This window comes from Tenrec ecaudatus, chromosome 8 (genome assembly GCF_050624435.1).
Source record: "Tenrec ecaudatus isolate mTenEca1 chromosome 8, mTenEca1.hap1, whole genome shotgun sequence".
Taxonomy (NCBI): Eukaryota; Metazoa; Chordata; class Mammalia; order Afrosoricida; family Tenrecidae; genus Tenrec; species Tenrec ecaudatus.
In genome coordinates, this window is record NC_134537.1 from 13,321,964 (window position 1) to 13,341,849 (window position 19,886).

Genomic DNA, 19,886 nt, shown 5'->3' on the forward strand with positions numbered 1-19,886 from the left:
ATAGAAAGAAGAATGTGGTATCGATGTTGGGGGCAGGCTTATTAACAATCTGTAATCTGCAGAGGACACAGTCTCACTTGCTGAAAGTGACAAGGACTTGAAGCCCTTGCCAATGAAGATCAAGGTGAACAATTGCACTAGGAAAGTCTACCAACCGCAACACTATTTGAAGGGCATATTTTCCCCAAAGAAAAGGGTCAGAAGGCAGGAAGAACAGGAAAGACCAGTGGAAATGGAAAACATGGAGAACATGAAGAGTGTTGTGACATTGGGAGACGGCACTCAATGTCGCAAAACAAAATGTGTATCAATCGTGGAGTGGAAAACGAAATTGCTCAGTAAACTTTCAGCTAAACCGCAACAAAAAGTCATTAAAATGTCAACATAGTTTCTTGAGTAGTCAGAAACAAACATTCGTGTCATAGAGTAGGTGGGACAAAGGATGATTTTACAAAATGATGAGTCCATTTAATCACTGACTTGTCATTTCTAAAGCAACTATTCTGTTTTGTGGCCTGCTTTAGGCACTAGGGGAGTCCCTTCTCCCAAGAAGGGTCTCATTTCATGGATTACAAAAGAATCTTCTGGTTTACTGTATTTTTGCAATAGCACAGCCACAGAAATTGTATGCACACACACATAATGTGCACAATTCCCGCAGGAAACTAATGCATTAGGAGTTTGCATAGTTTGCAAAAACAAAGTAGTGTGTGTGATGTGTATAACAATAAGGCGGAAAGCAGGAGAATTCTGCTTGAGGAATACAAGGGGTCCACAGCATTTAAATCACTGTGGTACACGTTCTACTCGTTGCCGCTCTCACTTCCTTTCTACCTTAAGTTTTCTACCTACCAGTTTAAAGGAAATACAACAGTGTGAATGACCTGGTTTCTTTAAAAAATAATTTGCAAGGAAAAGGAGGAGATGTAGAAGGAAACTGAATTAATGGAGACTGTAAAGTGCATAACCAATTGCAATATACAGCTCTTAAGAGATCCCAATTTAAATGGAAAAATGCTTTAAACATTACAGTACCATCCAGAAATGTAACTGCTTAATGACATTAGAGAATTCTTGCTATAATAAAAAATATATAGTATTAGTGCAAATATGCCAAACAAAATTTTAAAAATAACAAGTATGTTCAACAAGATTTCACATGTCACCCATGGTAGTTCTATCTATGCTTCTTTGAAATATCAAATTTCTGCAGAATATTATTGTTTCATAATTATGCTGGTCCCCTAAGCATGTTCACAGTCAGTGCCATTCATGGTGTCCTGATAGGGGTAGTGTGATGATGGTGCTAGTCCTAAGCCAATGCATTCATAGGCTTATTTTACGAAAGTATGTAAAATTAGTCTTTGAGTCAAGGCTGATGAGACCGTTTTCAGGATGCTTGTATTACCTGCTGATGCTAAACAATGTCTACCTGCTCAAAAGTCAGCTCATGGGGCTGGATTGCTGTTACATAAGCCATGAGTACTTAGCGTACAGAAACAGTTATTGAATTCCTTCTTGGTGAAAATACAAGGCTAATTCCTGGAGAATTACAAAGATGAATGAAACAGAGATTGAGAGCAGAAGATCAGAGCCATTATCCGTCTCACCTATGAAGCAGGCTTCAGGTTCAATAATCAGACTAAGATAGAAGACATGGGATGCACTTTGCACTTAGAAACATCTGAGTTGGTATACCAAATCTGTCTCTTTGGAGTAGCTTGCAGCATATTTTGTAGCTTTGCTGGATTTTGGTTCTTTATCCTCAAAACATGAAATACTAACTCAATCCTCGTAGCATTGTTTATAAGATTAACTTATGTGCATAGTAAGTTCTTACAAAGAGTAACCATTGTAGTGTTAAATATATGCATAAATATTATATCATGTACAAAATGAAAATGTGCACCTGAAGCATGTTAATATTATTTCCTCATTGGTGCTTTGATCTTCTTTCATATACCTGGTGAAATAACTCATGAGCCACCAAGTAATTACAGTAGAGCTCATGTCTGTGTGTGCCTCTCTGACTTCACAAAGAGAAACGGATGAATGCAGATAAGATGATTCTGGATGATTTTCTTCTGAGACTGACCTTGAGCAGTTGTACAAATGATGCTCTGGAGGTAGGTCCCGGGGAACTGCTGCTTGCTGAAAAATCAGCCACTGAACAGTTGGTGAAACAAAGCCAAGTTTGACATAGGTGGGATTGCATGAATTCGTTGATGTGACAGCAACTGGCTTGGTTTGCTTGCTTTGGAGACGGAACTTAACATGTAACTTCACCTAGGTTATTATAAATATCTGTAAACTATCCCTTGGAACCTGGTGAGGATAGAGAGGGAACACAGCAATCTCCGATTCTCAAAACATACTATTTAATGTAGAACTTTCACTAGTGCTACTTTATAATACATTAATACTGCATTTTAACTAAACTAGCCCTAAACTGCCATCCCCTTTAAAGGTTAAAAAAAAAAGGGGGTCATTTTTAACACTTGAGAAATTGTTGTGCCAGACTTGTTTTGCTTCTCCATACAATTTGCCCAAGGACTGATGGCACAGTGCTGCCTGGCATTTAACCACAGAACCTGGCTCATAGGGAGAACAGAAAAAGAAAACCACTCCAAACCACAAAACGAAAATATCTTTTACAGATCCTTGCCTCCCTCCTGACCCAGCTAGTATTTTGGGACTAAGTCATTTCACCTCATGAACCACAGAGCCCAAGGAAGGACTCACCTGATCAACTGTAAGATTTTTGATTTGCGATCTTACTACATACAATAACGTAATTATGGAGTGTTCTCAAACAGAACTACTTAAATTTTGTATATATTTGTACATATTTATAATTATTTATTACTTGTATACTGTTTTAATACTATTATTTAAAGATTTCTTCTTAACTTTTTATGCTTTAAATGATGGGATTTAGTTATAATATGTACATGTACTGTGTAGGAAAGATTAGCTTTGTAATTAAGGTAGAAGGAATATCAAAATAGCTTATAAGCATATTTTAATTTTTATAATCCTGTTTAAATTAAATGTAATGAAGATTTACAGGTTTCTAAAGGTGAGAAATATTTGAAAGCTGAGAAGAAATTAATCAACACTAACATTTTCTATTTAGACTCATGTGAAAAGTGAATTGTAGAGTCAAAAAGTTTCTGGAAAAGAGTTTCGATGTTTAACAAAACGAAGGCATCCTTTTTAAATGATTATCTTGACAAACTGAATCGGACACAATGTATCATCCAAACTACTGTGTTGAATCTGATGTGTCTGCCTATGTGACAGATGGAGTCGTTTGCAGCAGATCAGAAGTTCTGCTGAGAATAAATAGGAAAGCAAGGTAAACTATCCAGTACTCTGAACGGAACGGAAAGTTAAAGTTTGAGAAGCACTGCACAGTGGGGAGGCGCGATTCCCCGGGAAGTGAACTAACATTAACGACCATTTTCTTTAGCATTGTGTGCTGTCGCCTATCATGGACGCAGAGAGAGGGGTGAGCAGCTATTTATTGAGGGAAGGGCCCTGCTGGTCAATACAGAAACCAGCCCAGCCTCCAGTTTTTGGCAGACATTTTGGGAGCCCTCAACTACAGATCTCTTTTGCCCTTCAGAAAATTTGCCAATAAACTTAGGGCAGGCCTTAGAAACCTAGATGAAAGACTGAAAACAACAACAACAGCACTCTGGCAGTTTTGTGAGACAAGGACCCAGGGGAGGAAGAATGGAATGGAAATTCTGGAGCTGAGGAATAGATGACATTAAATTAACTCATTTAATGGATTCATCAAGAGATTACACACAAAAGGAGACAACACGAATATCCTCAACAGGCAATTCAAATGTATCTAAACTTAAACACTTTATAAAAATAATGGTGAATGCAGAAAATAGTGTTAGAGATGTGGAACAGAGTGGAAAGGTCTAACAGGAGTGTTATTGAAGATATAGAAGGAGGATTGTGTGAGAATGTAGCAAACACAAGAAAAAAATATAGGAAAGGAGCTAAAAGTGATAGTAGGGGAAAATATGTCAACATGTATAAATAAACATTGGCTCTCAATGGAATATATAAAGCAATAATTAAAATGTTTCTCCTGACATTTAGATGTTTATGGGATTAAAAGGGATGGAAAAAGTAGTGCAAAGGATGGGAAGGGTAAATATATTTAAAGTATTTTAATTATTATATGCGGATGTACACTCCCTCCCCTGACAAAAAATTGAATTGCGCTGGGCAGAGCAGAGCTTTGGTGGTACACAAACTTTGGTAGTCCCACTAGGGGAGCATTCAGCACCCAGTGGTGTCACCTGGGAAGGTTCTCTCTGGTCATAGTGCATTTTTTAATAAAAGCAATTTATATGACAAAATAATAATTTATAAATTATCAAGTGTTCATGAGGGGGTAGGGAGTAGGGAAGGAGGGGATAAATGAGGAGCTGATGCCAGGGCTTAAGTGAATAGCAACTGTTTTGAGAATGATGAGGGCAATGAATGTACAAATGATGTATGGATGGATTGTGATAAGAGTTGTATGAGCTCCTAATAAAACGATATTTTTAAAAAAAAAGCAATTTCACATGAACTTCATTTTTTGTGATGTTCGATTTAAGAGAACAGCGTGTGGTTGTGAAATTTTGTTTTTTGCTCAGGAAAAATGCTGCAGAATCTGTTGTAATATTGAACACAGCTTACAAGGACAGCGCTATGGGCAAAAACTCAAGTGTACAAGTGTTTTTTGTTGTTGTTGTTGCAAAAAAGCTGAAATGTTGATTGATGACAAATCTCATTCTGAACATCCATCAACTTCCCAGAAGGACAAACATGTCCATTTGTAGTGCATTTGGAGTTCATTTAGCCAGGTCAGGCTCTTGTAGTCACTGGGTCAGTCCATCTTGTCGGGGGTCTTTCTCTTTTTGCTGCCCCTCTACTTTACCAAGCATGGTGTCCTTCTCCAGGGACTGGTCTCTCCTGACAGCACGTCCAAAGTATGTGAGACAAGCTTTCCCATACTTTAAGGAAGTCTGTGCATTCCCAAATGTACTCTGTCATTTGCTCTCTTAACAGCGGCTTCCAAGGTGGAAGTTAGTTCCTGCAAATACAGAGTGCAGGAGAAACACTACAAAGTTGGAAGAAGGGCTTTTCCCCCTTATGTTTTCCTTCCATCAGCAGCAATGGCACTTGTTTGGAGGAATGCAGGCTTTACCACTGTGATAGAGACACGGGAACTTACTTCCAGTACGTATTTTTGTTTTGTTTTTCAATCACCACAGAGGAAGGTTGCTTTTGGATGTCAGTGGTAGGTGCCCATCATTAAGTTTCTTCATCACATCACTTACCCATTCCAGAACCGTGCGTCACCACAGTGATTAGCAGCATGCTCTTTTAGCCAGGTCTCCTTTCAAGACTCAGTCTTAATGCAGGGACCTCCGTGAGACACTCGTCTACTTGCTTATTTCCCTTCAGCCTCAGAGCTGTAGCCTGACTTCTCAAGATACCGCCTCTGTTCTTATTTATAGTTAGTTTCTAGTCATTGCATGAGGACCCAAGGTGATCTCCTGTATTACACAGAAGAACTGCTCCACACAGTGTTCTTAGTTATAATCTTACTGAAGGAGATCACCAAGCTGATAGGTGGATTCGAACCTCCAGTTCTTTTTTTTAATATCTCTTCAAAAGTATTTTATTTATTTTGTTGAGAATATACACACCACAGACCAATCAACGGCATCTATGGGCACCATTTAGTGACACAGCCTTCATTGGGTTGTCCACCTATGGTCACCCTCCTTTTCTCAGTTGCTCTTCTTCCTAATATAAATACACTGCCCTCTAAGGCTCCTGTCTATGATGGTGAGAATTCATGCCAGCTACACACTCATGGGTGAAGGTAAGGGTGGAGCTGAACCTTTCCATCAGATACCAGCCTGATGACACCTGCTTAGAGGTACAGCCTTTTGTATGAGAGGGAGGTCCTCAGCACAGCTGCATTCTCTTGGCCCCTTGCCTGAAGCTGGATGTTCTCCTGTATTTGGTTCATCAATCTCCTGCACTGTCATCTGCTGATCCCAGGAGCTGTCAGCAGATTGTGGACATTGGTTTTATTTGGCCCACCTCAGATTCATTTTACCTATGAATCCACCAACTCGGAGCCTTCCTGCTTCTTCATCCCACTTCCTGTTCATCAGCTTCTGCAGCTACATGAGCCAGTTACATCAACTCGCATCTGACCAATGGACCTGAACTGAATTGACCTTACCTACTTCTACAACTATGGACTCCATTTCTTGATATAAATCTCTCTAAATCTATGACATACATAAAGATACACACAGACACATGGCAGCACGCCAGTGTTACTAGCTTCGCTTCTCTATGTACAAGTGTCATTGGTTTTGCTTCTCTAGAGAAGCCAACTTAACATACTGTCGAATCTTTCAAGTTTCTGGTGCTGATATGTAGTTTATATATCATTTTTAAAGGAGTATAATGCTCAGGGTCTTTTTAATCCCATTTAGAAGATAGCCTCGATTTATCCAGTTAATAATTTTCATTAGGACTCTACTTAAATGGATACAAAGGATATTTTATAATTGAAAAAGGGTGCACACTTAGTCTTCACTTCAGTAGGGTTATCTGCACATGTCCCTCCCACCTAGACAACTACCAATCACAATGAAGTGGAAGCACGTACATTTTTTGCAAGGTTAGCCTCTAAGAGCCTCGGTGGTGTAGTAATTACGTGCTGGGCTACTAACCTTGGGTCGGCAGTTCAAAACCACTAGCCACTCCTCTGAAGAAAGATGAGGCCTTCTACTCCTACAAAGAGCTACAGTCTCAGGAACCCACAGTAGCAGTTCAGTCCTGTCCTATGGGGTCGCAACAGGTTGGAATCAACTGATGGCAGCGAGGGAACAGACACATAAGAATCCTGCTGGTGCTGTGGGTTAGGTGTTCGGTCGCCAATCACAAGGTTTACAATTCAAGTCCACTAATGTCCCCACTTAAGATGGGGCTGTCTGTTCTTGTCAATACTTATGGTTTTAGAGACCCTCTGAAGCCAGTCTATTGTGTTCTACAGAGGTGCCTATGCGTGCGAATCATCTTAATGCCAGTGGGTTTCCATGCGCGTGTCTTACTAGTAAATCAAGCACCGTCCATACTGCTCTATTGCTAACTGCAGTCTACCTCGTTGCCTGAAAGTGTGATGTCTTGCACAAAGGAAAGGCAATCAAGGTGCCCATGAAATGAATTGCGTTGGAAAGCTGACATAGCAGACAGTGAAGGTGTATTTCTGGCCTTGGTAGCCAAAGGCAAATTGCTTCTGGTGATCCTTCTGGCAATGTGGTAGAGTCATTCCTCTAAGGGACCTGGCCTCCTCTTTCGTCAATGGGTTGTTGGGTTGATAAACTGGTTCAAATCTGGGAAATAATTGAAATTTTGCGACTCTCTAGTCTGGTCATTCAAATTAGACTGCCATTCACTTGACCAACTGCCATTCATTTTCCCACTTGTACAGATCATGTAAACATTTAGTAGATTTCCCATCTATTTCACTCTTAGGGATACCATGTCTTACTAATCTATGCTATTGGTCCATAGGAGTCAGACTATTCTGCTGCCTATTTTGAGTCTGCTGACTACTACAGTAACCACACCCATTGTGTCTTGCGGATGAAATGCTGCATCTTGGCCCTACCACCACAGGCCCAATAAGGTCTATTAGACTTAGGTGTCTTAATTCAATTAGGGCAGTTCCTACAGTCCATCTCTAAGCAAATAGGAACCATAGCAGTCTTCAAGGATGCTGATCCTCTCCTCACAAGTTTGATCCTCACTGTTGTGGTCAAAGATGTGTCCTCTGGGCACTCCAATATGTGTGTGCATGGTCTCATCTGATCAGTTCACACTGACACGCCGGTTTTCCTCAGTCTCTGGATACCTCTTTCTACAGTACACTAAGGCACACCTGGTACTTTGATTTAGACCACCATACAATCCATGCTTCTGTGAGCTTACTAAATGCATTTCCAAATCTTTTACTAACTTCTCAAGCTGAATAGTGGCTCCAAACCAAGAACCTCAGATGGATCCAACTTTATATTCCATGAACCACTAGCCCAAACCCTTAATAGTTATTCTCACATATAGTCTTCGGGTTTCTGTTTGTACATATTTGGGGAAAGAAGTAATTCTTTCAAAATGTAGTCATACCTCTTCCTGAGTCTTAATGTGCCCTTCAATTTTGGGGTTTCGCTGAGATTTAAGGAGAGTTCTAGGTCTAGAAGCACTGGTGAGGGTGTGTCCTGGGAACATTCAACTGTATCTTGGGAGGCATCTGCCACAGGGTAGGCTTCAGACAACTCTCTGGGTGCCTTTCCAGGCGACATCTCAGACACTGACTCTTCAGGCTCATCCAGGTGAATCTCATCACATGTGAGTAAGAAAACGGGTTTTGTTGGCAGGAGGGAGTAATTTAATGGAATTCAGCAGCTCAGTGTCCTGAAATTCCTACTTATCTGCCCATATGTCTCCACCCCAAGTTTCAGGAATCCATTTCTTTCCAGTCAATGTCCTCACTTTAACTTCAGACGCCATTTGGTTGGGAATTAACACCACACACTACTCATCACTATGCGATGGTGGCAGAGTGCTGCGAGTGAACCAGATGAGGCTCTTTCAGCACATGCATGTAGCTCTGAGATGACACAGAAACAACGCCAAGGATGTTGTTCAGATAATGGAGATTTCATTTGTTTGTAAACATCTATTGATGCTCTTAAATCTTTAAATTGTGCAGGGTCAGGTTTGGCTTTTCCATCTCAAAGCTTGCCAATCCTTGGTCCAGAGGATGGGAATTCAAGTTATATTGCAATTTAGGTACTGTTATGATCAGACCCTTGGATTTTTTTTGGAGGGGGATGTCGGGGAGCAATATCAGCTCTGTCAAAAGAATTTTGAAAATATACGATCCTTTGAAATCCTACTTTCTATCACAGATAAATGTCCTAGAATTTTAGAAGAGATTTTTGAAAAAGAATCTTCAAAAATTTGGCTAGAGTTTGTACACAATCAAGCGGCTCTTTTGCAAAATACTATAAAACGTATTGAAGGTGACAAAATTTCGGTAATCCAAGTAGCAAATGAAGTTAATAATTTAAAATTTCAGTGTCAAGAGCGGTTAGATAAATAATTTTCTTCTGTTAACTATTTGTAATAGTATAAGCCAGCTAGAAGAACAAGGTACAATAAATCATGCAGATATCATGAATCACGTTAAAAAGTTCTATAGTAAGCGCATAGATTATTTAGACGAGTGGACGGTGCATTACAATGATATTGAATGTTTTCATTGGGTTACATTAAAACAAGAACTTAATTGGAATGATGTGCAAAAATCATTTGATCATATTACTCAAAATTTCCCATTTAATAATATTTCTGAAAATGATCTTTTTAATGAGGTATCATTATTAAAAATATATTGATAAGGAAAAGGTTAAATCTTGGGCATCAGCAAAAATCACAATAGAGAAAAATGGTTAGAAATATTTCACCAATTTGAAACAAACCATGTTCCACACAATAATGCACTAAAAATTGTGGAACATGTGCTGTCCTTAAAAGAAACTAATGCTGCGACTGAACACATTTTTTTTCTATGGTAAATAAAGTGTGGACATCAGAAAAATCACAATTAAATGTTGAGACGTTGAAAGCCATTTTATGTGTGAAATATAATTTAACAAATTCTTGTGAAAAATTTCATGACCTTTTAAGCAACGACAGCAATCTACTAAAAAAAATCACTCAAATGAGAAATATGCCAAAGAATAAAATAATACTATACATAATTTCTAATATATTATATTTGTAAATTGTACTTATGTTGAAATTAAAAATAATATTACAATATTACTTTTGTGTTCTATGAAAAATTTTGATGCTCCATATAGACCAAATTTTTAATCAAGAACCCACTCCCTGACCCTGACCCCACTCAATGGTGTCCTGCTATACCAATGTTCAAATCTGGTCACCTTAACCTAATGGGGAAACTCAAGTGGGGCAACTCATGGTGCTGCAGCTACACACCCATCTGCCCCCACAGGGTTGGCGTTGGCGTGGTGGAGGGTCATGGTCTAGGAGTGACAATGAGTGACTGTACTAAGTTACATGACACCAACTATAGAGATACTTGTGCCTTTGTGGCCCCTCTCTCCGTAGCACCAGCCCCACCATTGCTATAAGCATCCTGTGGTCACTTGGGCATCACCTCCACTCACAATCTCAAGTGTGCATTCTACACCCACTCCCCAGGGATGCTACTGACTCAATCATAAATCTAAATAGGATATTGTGGTAGTTATATAGTTGTTTGTCGATTTGAGAGGACTATGAGCAAAGGGGTGGAGTCTAGCCTGTCAATCAGGTGATAGCCAATGAACCTTCTCTGTGGGCATGCCTTTCTCCTGAGTATTCTGGAAACTCCTGTAATTCCTCCTTGGAAGCGGGAGACTCTCTCTCTCTCTCTCTCTGAACCCCTCCCCACCCCTTCAGATCACTCCCTATGAGACTTTTCTGAAGATAAGCCACAAGAAACTTCCCTGAGGCAGTCAGAGTTTCAGCTGAAGGAACCACCATGGAGACTTCTGCTAGCACTAGTGAGATGCTAACAACGCCACTGGATCCATAAGACTTCCCACCCACTGGCCTGTGATCTTCCTGAATTTGGCGTTATTACAGGTATTTCATGAGTCTGAAGAGGACTTTATAAATTGGTATCAGACATAGGGGCTAATATCAGACTTAGGCACTTGATCTGGACTGGGCTGGGATGTTTTCTCCATATTCAATTACTATTGTATGTAAAGCTCTTTCTTATACACATGAGTCTATATGAATTTGTTTCTCTAGTCTACCAAGAATAACACAAAAATATTTCACATCTTAGATGGAAATGAGAAGGGCCCAAACAATTAATCTTGAAGAAAACGAAGCAAAAAAAATACTTGGAGGATTAAACAACCAATCTCAAGAATTATTATAAACTTACAGTAATGCACTATGGTTTTGATTCAAGGATGAGCAATTAAACGAAATAAAAAGTTCAGAAATGGACTTACACATTGATGGTCATTTAAAATATCAAAAGAATTACCTTGCCAAGGAAGGGATGAGTCAATCAGGGTGAAGCATAGCACTGATGAAACATACAATATTCCTCTGGTTCCTTGAGGCTTCCTCATTCCCCACTATCATGACCCCAGTCCAGCCTTTCACTGTGGGCTAGACTGGAGTATGCACACAGGTACAGATAAGAGCTCAGGACACATGGAATCCAGGAAGAGAAATGGGAGTAATGATACCAAGCAGGAGGTGGGGGTGGGGGGTAGGGAGAAACCATGGGAGAAGGGAGACAGCACTGTAAGATATGAAATAATAATTTATAATTTATCAAGGGGTCACCAGGGTGGAAGGGGGGGAGAAGGGTAAAAAGAGGAGTTGATACCAAGGGCTCAAACAGAGGTGTAAGTGTTTAGAAAATTATGATGGTAACATATGTACAAATATGCTTGAGGTAGTTTATTGTGCCAACCTGGCTAATAAACACATGTGGGAAGGGATAAATGACTTGGTGAGCCTTGCCTTTCTAGTTCTCAGGTCTCTTGCTTTGTGATGGTCAGACCATGGTGCAGCTGCCTTAGCCAGTTCCCTGCTTTGGCTGGCAAGGCTCATTTCCAGCAATACATCTCTGAGGAGAACTAACATGGACCTACCCCGATGCAGCCCTGGGTGCTGGAGCAGCCATGTAGATAACCCTAACAGCGCTGAGATGCTTACACACTCACTGATTTGGCTTTCCTCCTGAAGTCCGCATCATCGTGTGTGTTTTATGAGATGGAGGAAGACTTTGTGGATTGGTGTCAGACAAATGGGCTAATGTTGGACTTGTGGGCTTGGGCAGCACTGGGTTGGGATGTTTTCTTGATGTGCACTTATATAAAACTTTCTCTTATACATGAATTTCTGTGGCTTTGTTTCTCTTAAGTACCCAGACTAACACAATGTTTGATATAAGTAATGTATGGATTGTTCTAAGAGCTGTAAGAGTCCCCAATAAAATAATCTTATAAAAAATAAAACTAGTATTGGACAAAACCAAAAAGAATTACCTTGCCATACACTGAGAGGAATTATGGTCTTTTAAATAAACGGTGCTGAGTCAAGTCAATGTCTATATGGAAGACATATCTTGACTTATAACTTTAGATAATGGTGATGGTTAGGGGATGGTGTCAATTAGACACTACTGGGTAGGAGTAGGGACAGGACCCAATCAATTGACTTGGTCTGAGCCTGATGATACCACCTTAGTGTCATCAGCCTTTTTGTCTATGAGTGAGACACACTGGGAACATATTATCCCTGCCCCTTTCCTTACTGCTTCCTGGGATTATGTCCACCTCCTGGGACCCCCCCATGTGGCTGTCCGACCCTGAGAGCTGTTGACACCCTGACAGGTTTCCTCTGACCTGGGATCCACCAGGGTCTGCACCTACTGGCCTGTGATGTCCTTGTTTCCTGTTTTACTTTCCTACATCACCAGCCTGCAGCTATGTGAGTCTGAAGAGGGGCCCATCTGGACTGGAGTTGGACTGGCCTGAAATGCCTTCTTGATATGGAACTACATTTTGATATAAAGTTCTTTGTTGCACATAGATGAGTGTCGCTGGATTTGTTTCCGTAGACAACTCAGGCCTAATACAATAATGCCCAGTAATAAATTCTAAATGCACTACAAAACTAAAGGTAAAAAAGGAAAAGGTTTTAGAGAATATATAGGAAAAGTAGAAAAAAAGTTTCATGACTTTGAGGTAGGCAAAAAAATATTTAGACTAGACATAAAAATAATAATCCAGTATTTTTCAATCAATAAAAATTCTGTTCATCAAAACATCACTGAGAAAATGAAAAGAAAATGCAAAGAATAAAAGAAACTATCTTTATACGTGTTTAACATGACACACAAGCAAAAGAGATTTAAAAATTGCTAGACTATCCAAATGGGCAATAAACCTATGAAAAGATTGCCAAGCCTACGCCATTAATCATCAAGGGCATGTAATTTGGGACAAATCTGTCATACTGGTGAAAATTAAAATTCAAGCAAAACCAAACATTGGGAAATGTATGGCGTAAGTGAAATTGTTGCATGCTTTTGATATGAATGTAAATTGTACAACCAATCTGAAAAACGTTGGCATTATCTATTTCCTTCCACCCCCTGCTCTTGGATAATTGTTATCTTACAGTTGGCAGCACAGCATCCATATGCAGCACAAAACAGAGGAACACGAATGGTCACAGTAGCACTACTCAGAATAACCAAACACTGGACAAAATCCCCAAAGCCTATGAACAGCAGAAAAGAAAAATAAATCATGGTAAATTTATACCATGGAAAATATTATACGGTGGCGAAAACAACCTAGTTCAAGCACCCAAAAGAAATACCTCACCAACAAAATACCGAGGGAAAGAAGCCTGGTGCTAGCACATATTGTATAATTCACTTCAAGGGTAAAAAAAGCAAAGTACTCCTATAAAGTCATAGAAACCCGGTTCAGACCTTCATTAAACAAAAATCAAAATGTAAAACCATTATTTCTCTGCATAGTCTCTGTCTATGCCTACACACTTCTGAAGGTGATTTCCATCTCTGTTACTCTTTGTCTTCCATCCTGCGGACATGTTGTCGGGAGAGACCTGGCCCTGGAGAAAGACCTTATGCGTTGTCAAGTGGAGGGGCAGCTACCGCGAGGTCGGTGTTTGATGAGATGGGCTGTCAGTGGCTGCACACGTGGGCTCACGCTCAGCACAGGAGCACGTGTGAGGATAGAACCGGACTGGCAGGCTTCGTTCTACTATGCGCCCGGAGACCATGGGTCCGAACTGACTCCATGGTACCTTTGCAGCAACGACATCCTTCCCCCAGAGAGTTTTGTTGCTTTTCAATTTACACCATTTCAAAGGGGCCATTTTGACCTCCTCAAGGGACTCAACTCATGTTGCTTTAAAATTTTCTCTGAATTTTAGGAGTCCGAAGGGGCAAGATCAGGGCCATAGGTGGATGGGGTAATATTTGCTAACAACATTTTTATATGGCATTATATATGAAGTGAAGAATGAGCACTCTTGTGATGGGGAAAAAAGTTCCTCAGTGCTTATTTCCTGGCCTTTTTCCCACCAAGGAAGTACTCAGTTCTCTTAGAGGGTCTTCATCCTAAGCCCCCACGGTTACCCTGTGTTCGTGAAAGAAAAGTCTTTCAAGATGACCCCTTTGGAATTCCCCAGACAGTCACCATAACTGGGTGAGCTGACCTTTCTGCCTGGAAATTTGCTAACCCAGAAGATCCTCGAAAAGCCACTCTTTTTATCAGACCTGTATTTTGAAGACACCCTAAAGGAAATTGGATTACTGAGGAAACTGGGCTACAAGACCATTGATCACAGAGACAGGTACAAAGGTGATTTTTTTGGAATAAACTTTTCTTCTCTGATCTAGAACACAAGTAGCAATGCTTTTTGGCTTACCAGCATGAAAAGGGCAAAGAGAGGTGAAGCTAAATTATGATGGCAAAAGTCAGAGGAGTCGTTACCATGAAGGAGTCAAGAAGTATCTGGAAGTAGGCACACGGAGGTCAATGGGTCATTCCTTATTCTGGGGACTCCTTACCCAAATGATTTCACTTGATAAGAAACAATCATTTATTTATACACGTATGACTTGTATATTTTACTAAATGCATGTTTCACATCAATAAAAATTTTACACGAATACAATCAAAGTTCATGAGAGTTTGAAATTTTACACGTCAGCAGCACACGGACTCACTCTTCCACCTACAATCTCTGCATTGTCTGCAAACACAAACAACAAGACTCTGTCAGCTAATTAGGAATATTCTCCAAGATGATCAAAGAGCACAAAACAAAAGAAATACAGTTCTTCAGGGTGTCTTGGAAATCATTAGTTTGCATGTGTGCTGTGTAGCATAGAAACAATTCTCTGCCTGTAGTTCTGAAGGCCCCAGACCATCTGGCTCACCGCACTGGATATGCAGAAGTTGTTCATTATAATGTTCAAAAATTTAGTAATGATAGGGGTATTTTGTTTTCATAGGCTCCGATTTCCCTGAAGCAGTTTGCTTTATTAATTAGGATCTGCAGGGTTGTTAGGAGGCCTGGTGGCACATTGGGTTAAAACTTGTCTCCTAAATGAAAGGTCAGTGATTCCAATCCACCAAACATTACACATAAGAAAGATGTAGAAATCTACTTCTATGAAGATTTACAGCCTTTGAAACAATGGAGATCTTCTCTGTCCTATAGGGTCACTAACCAACCCAACTGACATTGAATTGATTTCCAACTTACAGCTACTGCATGCAGCTTCCCATGCTTTTAACCTTGATGGCAGCTGTGTTAGTCCAGGTTGACTAGAGCAACAAATCCAGAGACTCTCACATATGTATAAGACAGAGCTTTATGTCAAAGAGTAATTATGTCTCAAGCAACCATCTCAACCCAGTCAAGATTAAGTCCATAAGTCTGATATTAACCCATAAGTCTGATAATAGTCCATACATTTTTATTCAGACTCACACAGCCACATGCAATGTTGCCCAATGCAGGGAGATCACAGGTCAGCGGGTGAAAAGCCTTGTGCATCCAGTGGCAGTGGCAGCATCACAGGGCTGGCAAAGGTCTCTGCCACATGGCTCACTCAAGTCTCAGCATGGGTCCACATGGCTTGTCAACAGGAAGGGGAAACACAGGGTGGGTGGCCTGCCTCCATGAGAAGGAGAGGAAGTTCCCAGAATTTTCATGAGAAGGCCACTCCCACAAAGAGGCACCATCAGGCTACGACCTGATTGACAGGCTAGACTCCACCCCCTCCCCCCCACTTATGTATCAAGTTGACATGAAATGATTAAATACCACAGGAACAGACAGCCTCAACATTTCCCCATAGACAGGGCAATATATTTGAACCTCAGACCTGTGATCAGCAGCGTACAGCCACTATCCATTGAAATAGCCATGATAGTAGTCAGTTTGGATGACAGGGTTGTTAAGACTTAGTAACGCCCAGGTTGGAGAATAAGAGGTTGTAAGCAGAACTCAAAAACCTGGCAATTTGCTTCTGATCTACTTTCAGATCAGACATTGAAAACACACAAGGAGATAGTTCTACTCACTAACAAATGGGGTCACCAGGAACCAGAATCAACTCAATTGCAACTGTTGTGTGTCTCCCCTTTTCACTCATGTCTCATGAGCATGTATTTACCCTACTTGTCTGCAAAGAGTGATCAATTGAGAGGAGAAAAAGTTCTGAGGGTGAATGTTTTCAGTTTTATTAAAAATGTATCCAAATATGCTACTTTAAATCATAACCGTGTTATCTCTGATGGGCAAATATATTCTCTCTTGCTCTCCCTAATCTTGCCTTCCAACATTAGCAGAAATGGAGCCTGGAGAGTCCCGTGAATTCTGCTGTAAAAATAAATCGTGGTTTCTACTCATCCCACATCTAAATCTGCCTAACCAGAGAGGACATCATTTGCTGGTATAAATGTCTCAGTTTGAACCAGTTCTGAAGCCAGGATCAAGAGCTGAATCAGACTCAGCTGGGACTTTTTCAAAGTATGCCTCCCCCTCCCACACCATTCAATCTCATTCCATTATTCTTGAGAGCATAATATGAATATGAAAGATATGGAATGTGGAAAGTTTTGAGAATTAGGCAGATATTGCTACTGAGAAATAAGTAGAAAACAAAGGTTCAAACCTATCAGCCTTTCTATGGGAAAAAGATGAGGATGTCTGCTCCCATAAAGATTTACAGCCCCAGCAATATTGTATACAGTAGTTATGGGTTGGAATCAACTCAATGTCAGTTGGGTGGGTTAGTGACCCTATCGAACCTAGCAAAACTCCATAAAGTTTCCAAAGCTGTTCATCTTCATGGAAGAAGATTTAGATCTTCCTCCCATGGGACAGTTGGGCTGGAATCACTGACCTATCATGGAAAGTATGATCTAAATGTGGCAGTTACATAATCTACTGTCAACTTGAGGAAGGGATGGAGCCTAACTGTCAATCAGTTCGCAGCTTGATGACCTCATTTAGAGGCATGATGGAGAAAAATAGCTCACTGGAGGTCAGATACATTCTCTCCCTGGGAGACATTCTTGTTGACAAGGCACGTGGAGTTACACGATGGAACCAGAACCCTACAGCTGCAGGAGCCATGTGGAGACCCATGCCAGTGCTGAGATACTTCCACTGCCACGGGATCCACAAGACTTTACAACCACTTGTCTGTGATCTTCCTGCATTTGGCATCATTGCATGTATTGAGTGAGTCTGAAGAGGAATTTATAGATTGATATCGGACATATGGGCTAATGGACTTGATCTGGACTTGACTGGGATGTTTTCCTAATGTACAATTGCTCTTTGATATAAAGTTCTCTCTCACACACATATGAGTCTCCCTGGATTTGTTTCTCTAGCCTACCTGGACTAATACACTAAGCAAAATGGAAAGTTTAGTGAAGGTGTTATTTGAAAAAACTCTGTGAATACAAACCCACAAACATAATAGGAGGACAATGGAAGAAGAAAATACAATTGCATGAAAAGACAAAGCTTCTGTGAGCTGCAGAACTTCCATTTCCTTATGCAGGAGATTAACCAACACATGGATGGGCATCTGAAGCCATTCCATCTATCTCATGGTCAGGTCGGAAGGTTGAAGACATAGGTGGCATTAGTTCTAATGAATATCAGGACTTTCTCCTCAATCCAGTCGTGGCCTTTGTGTGTAACATAATGTTTGCTCGTTGTTAACTACATTTAAAACCAAATGATTCTAATTCATGTGTCAGACTAGAACTGTGCCCTGCAGTATTTTCAATGTGTGGTTTTTCATAAGCAAAGTGCCAGTCCTTCCTCTTGTGGAACATCCGGGTGGACTAAAATTCCACCATTTGGGTCAGCACCCAAGCTTGTTAACCCTTTATTTCACCCAGGGACTCTTTAAACATCATTAGTTTGCTATTATGAAAGGTGAGATAATTCTTTAGCATCAGAACTTTTGAGAACCTTTCCTTAAGCCCTCCACTCAATTCCTGTGCTCCTGTATTATCCTCTTTGATTGAGGGTAATAACAGATTGTCCAACACACACACACAGACACTCCTTTCAAAAATTCAAAAATAGATGTAGAAACTCGCCATATGCTGAGAACTGCCTGTAAAAGGGAGGGGAGCCCTTGCAGCCCTTTGCTTTTGAGTTTTCCCTCTAGCCGAAGTGTAAGCTTCCAAATGCCTGTTTCACAGGCCTTACACTTGACGTTAACACAATTGAGCTGATTTCTAACATATTAAATGCACACTCCTTTCGGATGTCTGGGGGGGGAGGGTGACAATACAGCTTCTTCTCAAGGTGTAATTTAGGGGATTATTAAAGATAGCATTGCCTTCTTCTGCTTGCATGATGCTGGCTGATAGGAATGTAAGTGATGGCTGTTGGGAGCACTGGGCGCTGGATCAGATGACCCCTCTGAGGTGGCACTTCCTAAAGGAAGCTATTCTAGTGAATTAACATGGGCCCAGGTTGAGTCCCAGTACCTGGACTTCTAGCCCAACACGGGGACTCCCATTTTAATAAATAACAAAGAAAGGTGGCTATACAAAATGTAAGGCCAACCAGGGTTTCAAACTTATTTTAAAAACCGCAGCTCAAACAGCTACACACAATTTCCCTTACTCTGTAGAAAGAAAATGATTCATTCTTAATTTTGACTTCATATATTACTGCTAACTTCTTGAAATGCACATGGGCAGCTTACTGAAGCAAATCTAAACTAAATAGCAGCATAGGACAACTAATCGATCTATGAAAAAAATGGAGATCTGGGTCTCTGATATCTACTAATGGAACATTCGTCTTCCTGAGGGTCAGTGGAACAAGGAAGACTGAGACTGGCTGCAACCGTGGCTCAAACATAGCAAGAACTGTAAGAATGGCACAGGACTTGGCAGGATATTAGTGTATCTCTGGATTTCATGCATCAACACTGACTCTATGGCACCAAATGACAATAGTTTTTTTAAATCTGCCTTTCAAATGGTTTACTTAACACCTTTCCTCTTGTGCTTCTCATGCAGAATATAGACTGAAATGTGACTTCATCTTCAATTACTCCTCATTAATATAAAGGGACACATTTTAATATTTATTCCATGTCAAACCAACTAAATTCCTATTCAAAGCTGAAGAAGCACTGGAAGCAATTTCTTGTCTATGCCAGGAAATTTGGAAGACAGCTGCCTGGCCAACTGACTGGAAGAAATCCCAATTTGTGTCCATTCCAAAGAAAGGTGACCTAACAGAATGCTCCAACTGTAGACGCCCACCTTTGCTTTGGTTAAGATCATCCGACAACAATTGCAGCAATACAATGACAAGAAACTGCTGCAAGGCCAGGTCGGATTCAGAATGCGGGACACGGGGTATCATTACTGAAGCCAGACAGATCTTGGCTCAAAGCGGAGGCTACTGGAAAGAGGTTTACTTGTGTTTCACTGACTACGCGAAGCATTCGAGTGTGTGGAGCATAGTAAACTGTGGGTAATCTTGAGAAGAAAGGGAATTCCAGAACCCTTCATTGTGCTCATGAGGAACTTGTACGTGGATCAAGAGGCAGTTGGGCAAATAGAACAGGGGTGGCTTAAAATTAGGAAAGGTATACCTCAGGGTTGTATTTTTTGACCATATTTGTTCAATCTTTTTAA